The following is a 9121-nucleotide window of genomic DNA, read 5'->3' on the forward strand; positions in this document are numbered from 1 at the left end:
CTTGAACCTCATTTTGGGTGATGGCCAAATAATCGCATGTGGCTCTGAAATGTTGTTTTCTGCTCAGGAAAAATGCCACAGAAACTGGTGTGATGCTGAACACAGATAACAAGGATAGCAGTTTGGGAAAAACTTAAGTGTATGAGTGGTTTTCTCATTTTCAAAAGGTGAAATATTGATTGATGACAAACCTCATTCTGGATGTCCATCAACAAAATTTGTGCACTTGTGCTTGATGACCGATGATGGATCATTGAAGAGATGGGGCCGTTATATGGACTATCTTGAAGCTTGATTCAGCTAATTTTAATGGGAGATTTGGGAATGAGAAGGGTCACTGTGAAATTTGTGCCTCAGCTTCTGACTGACCAGGACACAGAGCATCTACTGGAAACATGCTGGGCTTTGAAAGAACAGCTCTGAATAGACCTGGATTTTCATTTTTCTGAGGTCCTTACTGCTAGTCTTACTACTCCAAAAGCAGACATCAATCAAGCCAGTGGAAGATGCCAGCGCCACCTCACCCCACAAAATCTCGTCAAGTGACATCAAAGCTCAAAATGGTGTTCCTTTTTATTTTTAACACGAGGGGGATGGTGCCTTCGGAGTTCATTCCATCAGGTCAGACCATTAATCAAGCTTTCTATTTTGAAGTTCAGAAAAGATTACATAACAAAGTGTGACAAAAAAGGCCTGATTTGTGGCAGATGGGGGACTTGTTTTGCTACCACAACAAAGTACCTGCTCACGTGGTCATCTCAGTGTGCCAGTTTTTGGCAAAAATCAGCCTACCTCTCTTGCCCCACGCACCTTACTCACCTCACCTTGCTCCAAGCAACTTCTTTTTGTTTCTGTGAAGGGAGAGGGACAGCGATTTGATGATATAAAGAGGTGAAGAAAAACATGAGGGAGATTCTTTCAAACAAATGAGTTTGAGATGTGTTTCCAAGGATGGAATCACAGATTTGACAAATACATTAAGTGTAATGGAGATTACTTTGAATGTGATGTTTTTTTTAAAAAAAATTAAAATGCATAGCTTTGAAAAAAATTCTGGTTTGGTGGAGTACCCCTTGTATGTTTTGTATATGCAGCAAACAGTTATTTTATAAATTACGAATATTGAAATGAGCTTGCAAATGGACTCAAAACCTTTTGCTTTTCCCATGGAGTGTATGGTTATGCTCCACATAAGAAATGTATCTGCATGCCTATGGACAGGAAATATGTGCATTTCCTGCAGTTCGATAGAATTTAAGCCTATGGCCATGGGGTTGCATTTTGACCCATACTGATCCCATGTAGTGTCTCTTGACTACAAACCTGATGGGAGCAGATGGCTTAATCCTTTTTGGCAGAATGGCCGATGGGTTTCAACTGCTGACCTGGAGTGAGACAGTGCCACCAGAACTCTTTCCACACAACTGAGAGTTGCAAATAGTTAGCTCAAAGCAATAAAAAGCACAAAACCCTCATAGAAAGAGTATTCTGAAGGAGGTATTTTAACAATTCTTAATTTTCTATAGCAGCACAGATCCACACAAACATGCACAATATCAATTATACTTATCAATTTGTGTCTGTCCGCTTCACAAGATTTCTGGTCTAAATGAAGAATCAGTCCAGCCTACAATGTCACTCATTTGCTTGTAAGATAACTACACTTATTCCTTCCCGTGGCAATGGCAGGTGTCCAAAGAAATGAAGCCTAGATATGGAATTGACACATTGCCATTCCCATATTCTATTAGCTAATGTTAGTCCTTGAGGACTTATTTCACTTACGGGGAAAAGATACAAAGTTGTGTTGCAAGTTATGTAGATCCAATGAAGGGAATAATTATGGCCACCTTAATACTCTCATACATGGTTCTTTTTTATCTTCTTCATAATCTACCCAGATTTGCAATTAAATATTGATTAATGTGTTTATTTGTTAATACCTAACTCTCCAAGTAGATGCAAGCAACACAAGAGCCCAAACCTGATTGGGTGTTATTTATGTTGGGAACTTTCTCATTCATGCCACTCGTTTTGGCATATTATAGGCATTGAGTGAATGAATAATTAGTTACTCCCTGGCTAATTTGCCAGATTGATTCAGCATTGGAAATAACAGAATGTTGCCCAGGTGCCCCAGACAGATCTTGCAATTGACTGTCTACCAAGGAAAGTTATGGCTGAAGACAGCTCAAATACACCTTCCATCCCTGAAAGGTCAGGAAAGGCAGACAATTCATAAGCATGTTAAATCCTTTTACAGCATGCTTTGGGAAGGAGCCTGAGGGTATGTAAGACCACCTATGTTGCCAATACCCATGAGTAGTTCATTTTCTCACTTGAAAAGGTAGTTTAAAATATAAATCCTTGAGCTGCTGAACCTGAAATTTTGAATCAACACACGTGGAATGAGGCCCAGACATTCATATTCAAGGGAGTCAATGGGTCCAGATGTTCATGTTCCTTCTTCGCCCTGGAATGGTTCCTTGCAGTCTTGTAGTGACCGAAACCATCTGTCACCAATCGGAGTAACAACTCTGTAAGGTGACTTGTTTGCATTTCTGAGGTCTCGGCATTAGTTAGGAAGCACGTTCAGCTCAGGGATCTGGGTTGCAACTCTGCTGGATCTTCCTCCAGGTGTCTACACTTCCACAGCCCCTGTTCTCACACTTTCACTCACCAGCCCAAGGGCGACTTCTTTGTCTGCAGTTACTCTGCCCCATATGCTTCTCTGTTTTGCCTTTTCCCATGTATTCCATTTCCTACTTTAAATGTGTTCTTTAAAATATCTGCTGTGGTTGGTTTACCTGAATATAACTTGGTAAATCTCTGCCTGAAATTGTGAAGGCAGTTGTCATTCTCCTTGACTCCTGCCACGTTCTCTTCCAGATGCACTCCTGTTGATGACCGTCCTATTAGGATCATGCCCTTGAGCTCAATTAGCCTTTGAAAATTCCAATTCAGTGTGATGTCATTATATCTGGGTAAATCTGGATCCCAGAGTCTCTCCATCAACTCGTGAAACATGTTGACCATATAAAACAACTTCAAAAGAAAATATGGTTTTTGGAATATTAGAGGCTAATCTATTGGGCCTACGTAGATGGGCCCTCCTCTACATACAGGAGAGAAGCAATTTAATCCCAATTGTTAGCCGGAGCATCACTTAAGAGCAGAGAATGTTTCAGGTCCTGTTATGTTGCTTTCTGCAACAAAAATAATTATACTGGTTAAATTAAGGGACGTTTCACTCTGTTGCACCCTGTCAAATCCTACAGTGGTAGACGGCAGAACCTAGTTTTAAGCTTGGGTCTGAATTCATGATCCTATTTTAAGATCCAATAATACTCTAACAGTTGTAAGGAGTATCTAAGTACCAGTTAGACAAAGATAATAGTTATGACCAATAGTTTGTGAAGAAGTTGTGATGGCAAACAGCTGAAGTTTTATAGTTAATCTTTACCTAATCTCTACCCTTTTCACATAATCATGAGCAATTTTATAGCTTTCTAAAGTTTTCACTCATTTTTAAAATATCTATCTAACACAAAAACTATTGCATACAACTTCTGAAAACCTAGCCCAGGTTCAATATGAATCATTAACTCTTTATAGAAAAATAAAATATTTGATTAATATTTTCACATTCCAAAATCCATCTGTACAGACATCTAGACAGGTAAGAGTAATATGTCTTCCTCTTCCCCCATAATATTTTATTTGTCTGTCCATAGGAATTTGTCTTCCTTATTTTATAGTTAATGTTAATGTCTTATATCTCCTAGTAGACTATAAGGTCTTTGATATCAGTATAATTTTTAGAAATTATCTCTGAGTATGTATTTCAACTTATGGTGATTCCTGTGTGTCTGTGTGTTAGTCTGGATAGACTAGAAAAACAAATTCATGGACACATATATGTGTATAAGAAAGAGATTTATATACAAGAGCAGTTGAAAATGGAGAAAACATCCCAACCCAGTCCAGTCCAAGGCCATGAGTCTGATATTAGCCCATATGTCTGATACCAATCTATAAAGTCCTCTTCAGACTCACGAAACACATGCAATGAAGCCAAATGCAGGATGATCACAGGCCAGTGGGTAGAAAGTCTTTGGGTCCAGTGGTGTTGTAAGCCTCTCAGTGCTGGCAGGGTTGAGCATCTCAGTGCTGGCAGGGGTCTCTCTGTGGCTTCTCTGGCTCCCGAGGTCTGGTTGTGTCCATGTGGCTTGTCTTCTGCAATGTCTCCCAGAGAGTGGCAGAGAGAGAGGCGTCTTCTGCCTCCAAGGAGGAAGAACCAGATTTCCCAGAATTCTCAGGAGAAGGCCTTGCCCACAGAAGTCTCGTTGGCTATCTCCAGATTGACAAACTAGACTCCACGCCTACACTCTTAATCTTTAAATTGAGGCTAGATTAGGTGACTACCACAATCTGCGTTTTATTTTCTCTCAGACATAGCAGATTTCAAACTTCATCGTCTTACTAGTATCATGATGGTTTTCATGCTGACAGGAAATTGAACAGAAAATGAGGGATTTATGCTAGTCCTTGAACTGCTTGTAACATTTAACTTGAGTTCAGAAAAGTGAGTTGCTTTTCCAAGATCATATGGCCAGTCAAACACAAAGTCGAGGCTAGAACTTTCTTTTTGTGGACACCAAAATAATACCATTTATTCTTCATTCAAAGCACTTCTTTGCTGCTTCTCCACCATCAAAGGAAATAAAATGAAGCTTGATGCCTCTCCTAAGTGCCCAGTTTACTATTGGTCACCTATTTCACTGCCATGGAGTTGACGCTGACTCATAGTGATCCCACACAGAGCAGAACTGACCTGTGAGTGTCTGTCTGTAACTCTTTATTAGAGCAGAAAGTTCCATCTTTCTCTCATGGAGAAACTGATGGTTTTCAACTACCGACGTTGTGGTTAGCAGGCCACCACGTAAACACTACTCAACCAAGACTGCTATTGGTCTGCTGTATGTCCCTTTGAAAACCTAATCTACAGCCACTGAGTCAATTTCAACTAAAAGGGACCCTGGTGGCACAGTGGGTAAAGTGTTAGGCTAAACCCGTAGCTCAGTGGGAAAAAGATGAGACTGTCTATTCCCATAAAGACATCTTAGAAATTATCTAGAGCAATTCTATTCTGACAAAAACGGTCTCTGTGAGTATAAGTGCATTTGTATATGGACTACATACTAGAAACAAATACCTACAATAATTTATTTCCTTAAGCACCCATTGCCTAATAAAATATATTCTTTTCATCAAACACTCTGCTCATAGCATATGTATTTTTCATAGTTAATTCAAAAGTTGTAAATCTGTCACTTTGACCAATGATCCAAGAATAGCAAAAACAAAATGCAGCACTTGGGCGTACACAACGCGGACTATCCCTTCTCTTTCCCTGTTTTCTCTTTGAGACAACCCGTTTCAGAGCTGAAGCAACTTTGTCGTCTGCAAATTTTGTTGTTGAAATACACAGACTCAGAAAAGATTCTTTACAGACAATCATTATAAACTTTAAAATTGGGGCTTACCTCACAGGTGACAAATGTTGTTATACAGATGTCTGGGGCACTCTCTCTTTGGTTGTAACAAAGACAAGGTACACTTAGAGAGTTTTAAAATTTTAATAGCAAAATGAAATTGAAGGGTAATGGAATCTTTGCATGACCTTTTTGATGTATCATTCATTATAATTTGTCCTAAACTTTAAAACAAAGGACAAAGACAGGTTTATAGATAAAGATAAAAATCATCTTCTGTATCTCACAATCTACCTGTAAATTCATGGTAAATATTTGAAAGAGAAGTAGGGCATGAAACTGGATATTTAATAGTAATATTTAAGCAGCATGTTAAACTAATGTCTCTAGAATCTACAACATCACTAGAGAACCTATTGAACTGCAGATTCTGATTATTTGGTTTAAAACAATTCTGAATATATGCATTTCTTATAAGCTTCCAGATGATATTGATTAGTTGGTACACATACCATATTTTGAAAGTTAATTTGGGAGATTATGTCATTCCCTAAAATGTGCTGTTTATCTCTGTGATGGCTTATACTTTCACTACTTAATTTATGCCAAGCTTGGCTATTTGTGTTGTTTTGGTCATGAAATGTGCAGAAGTGTATGTGTTGTATCCTCATAGACTTGAAGTGATCTTTTCATTCCATAGTGAAACTTGTAATAAATGTGACTCCAACAGCCTGGGACCGGGAATAGAGACAGAAACAATGCACAGACGACTTCCTAGAGAGGCTGCTTGCATGAGACATATAGGACCTTCACTAATAGGAACCACTGATTTTTGGCTTAGTTTATCAACATAACCCAAACTATTCCAGCTGATGCAAATGCAATCTAGGGTGCTATGCCAAACTTATAAAACTATCACTACCACTTCTTTGATCGGGAACTTTGACCAAAATATTTAACAGTTCTAGACTTCTGCTATCTCATCAGTTAAATGATAATAAAATATACTTGCCTGAATGTAAAGTTCTGGCTCTCGTGGAATGTATTCCTTCCCTAGTACATATGAATCTGAATGTCTTCTGGATTCAAGATTCTTCCCCCCAAAACCACTACCTACATTGGCAAAGATATCTATCTTTGAGAAAAATCAGTATTTAAGAAGTAGGGGTTATAACCACTTCCTCTCAGTTTGATATCTTGCTAAAAATCTGCATTTAAATCCCAGATTGATTGAATCAGAATCTACATTTTTCAGGATCCCCCCGTCATTCTTAAAGATCTTTATAAGGATTTATATCTGATAGAGCTTATAAGAATCAAATGAGAATTCTATTAAAATGTAGACTCTGTATGGAGTTAAAATATAAATTTGCAATAGTGGTTAAACTGGTTTAAAGCCCAGCAAAGAAGTCATCATTAGTCTAGGCTTGCCTGCATACAAGGGTAAAATATTTCCATCAGCACGCATATCCAAATATTGCGGGGGGGGGGGGGGCAGTGGGGCTATGGAGAGAGAAAGATATAATGAGATATAAAACCCTAAGCATGGTACCAAGAAGCAAATTACATAGTAGCTGTGGGAACAGCAAATACTATCTTTATCATTTCTTTTCTTAGGTATTTGCAATTGTCAACAAAATGTTCACTTTGGAATTGTTTTCACCCAGACCTTAATCAAAGGTTACAGTTACCCAGGAAAAGGGGTAGTTTTATTCACCAATAGTCATATTTTCATGTTCTAGATGACAAATGCCAGAGCAAATGCATATTTAATGGATATAATGGCCACAATACATTTCAGGAGATTGCTCCTTGTTCTTTAAAAGCTGGATTTTGCTGAGCAGCAATCCCTCACAGGCTGTCACATAAAATAGATCTGTTTAAGTTCCAAGTTGGGCAACTGGAAAGAATTCGGTGAAAAATACCAAGCCAGTCCACAGTGTTCTACTTAGTAGGAATATTGAATAAGGAAGGCCAAAGAATAATTGATTCATTTGAATTATGGAGTTGGAAAAGAATATTGAAAGTGTCATGGACTGCTAAAGGAACAAACAAGTCTTTCTTGGAAGAAGTACGAACAGAATGCTCCTTAAAGGCAAGGATGGAGAGACTTAGCCTCATTTACTTTGGACATGTTGTCAAGAGAGTCCAGGTCCCTGGAGAAAGACATCATGCCTGGTAAACTAGAGGAGCAGCCCCCAAAGGAAGGTCCTCAAGGAAATGGGTGGGCTCAGTGGCTGCAACACCAGGTTCAGCAGAAGAACAATTGTGGGGCTGGTGTAGGAACAGGTGGTGTTTCATTCTGTTATTCATAAAGTCCTTATAAACATAATTTTGTTTTACATTTCTACTCAAAAGGTCTACATAAATCTTTTTAAATGACATAATGTCTGAGTTTTAAAATATGAGTATTTTCAGAAAATGAAGCTGGAACAATTGATTATACAAAATTTGACCTATAACTTACAATATACAAAAATTAACATAATATCAATATAGATATTTTTAAATCCTTAAAAAATGATAAATTAAACTTATCCTACATTAAAACTTAAACTCTATGAACGATACTTTAAAAAAAAAAGAAGTATATATACTTACCTGGCAGGGGGATGCCATGATCAGGAAGGTGGTTTTCCCAGGGCGAGACTTCCATTGCACTCCGGATGTGCTGACCCCTGTGATTTCCCCAAATGTGGGAAGCTTGACTGAATAATTTGTGGTAGTGGGGGACTGCATTTGCGTTCAATAAAAGATCTTTTAAAAAGAAGAAATATAACCCACAGACTAGGAAACTATATTTTTATAAAATACATCTGATGAGGCATTTCTAGCCAGAATAAATAAAGAAGTCACAAAACTCAATAATACGATTTTTAAAAACACAGACAAAAATCTGAACGCACATCTTCCCAAGGAAGATACATGATGTAATAAGCCCTTCCAAAGGTGTACAGCATCATGTTGTTGTTGTTAGGTTTCACCCAGGAGGTTCAGACCAATAGTGATGACATTGTGTACTACAGAATGAAACACTCCACAGTTCTTCCCCATCTTCATAATAGTTCCAGTGCTTGAACCCACTGATGAAGTTACTAAGTCAATCCGTTTCTTGAAGGTCTTCCTCTTTTTTGCCACCCTTCCGCTTTACCAAACATGATGTCTTTCTCCAGAGACTGGTCTCTTCTGAAAATATGTTCCAAGTATGTAAAACAAAGTCTTGCCATCCTTACCTCCAAGGAGCATTCTGACCTTACTTCTTCCAAGACAGTTTGGTTTTTCCTGTTATCAGTCCATGGTACTTTTAATATTCTTCTACAGCACCATTCAAATGCATCTAGTCCATGCATATAGCCACTTGGTGTGTTGTTGAAAAAGAGTATTTTCTATGAACAAGTTGTTGGCTTTGCAAAATTCTATCATTTGTTCTCCAGTTTCATTTCTATAACCAAGTCCATATTTTTCAACTATTGTTCCTCTTTTTTCCAAACGTTTGCCTGCCTGTCACTGATAACTATCAAGGCATCTTGATTACACATTTGATCAATTTCTGACTGAAATCTTTGGCAGATTTCTTCAATTTCTTCATCACTAACTTTTGTGGTTGGTGCATAAAGTTGAATAAT

At 38.1% G+C, this 9121-nt stretch overlaps 1 non-coding gene across 1 annotated transcript; it reads left to right on the top strand.

The window, feature by feature from the left end:
* The first annotated feature begins 8088 nt into the window (after window positions 1-8088).
* Window positions 8089-8247, top strand: LOC115871420. The gene has a single exon (XR_004047293.1). It is a non-coding gene; the product is annotated as a U1 spliceosomal RNA (small nuclear RNA).
* Window positions 8248-9121: the final 874 nt, after the last annotated feature.

This window comes from Echinops telfairi, unplaced genomic scaffold (genome assembly GCF_000313985.2).
Source record: "Echinops telfairi isolate 266 unplaced genomic scaffold, ASM31398v2 ScPeMD7_5592;HRSCAF=6446, whole genome shotgun sequence".
NCBI classification, from domain to species: Eukaryota; Metazoa; Chordata; class Mammalia; order Afrosoricida; family Tenrecidae; genus Echinops; species Echinops telfairi.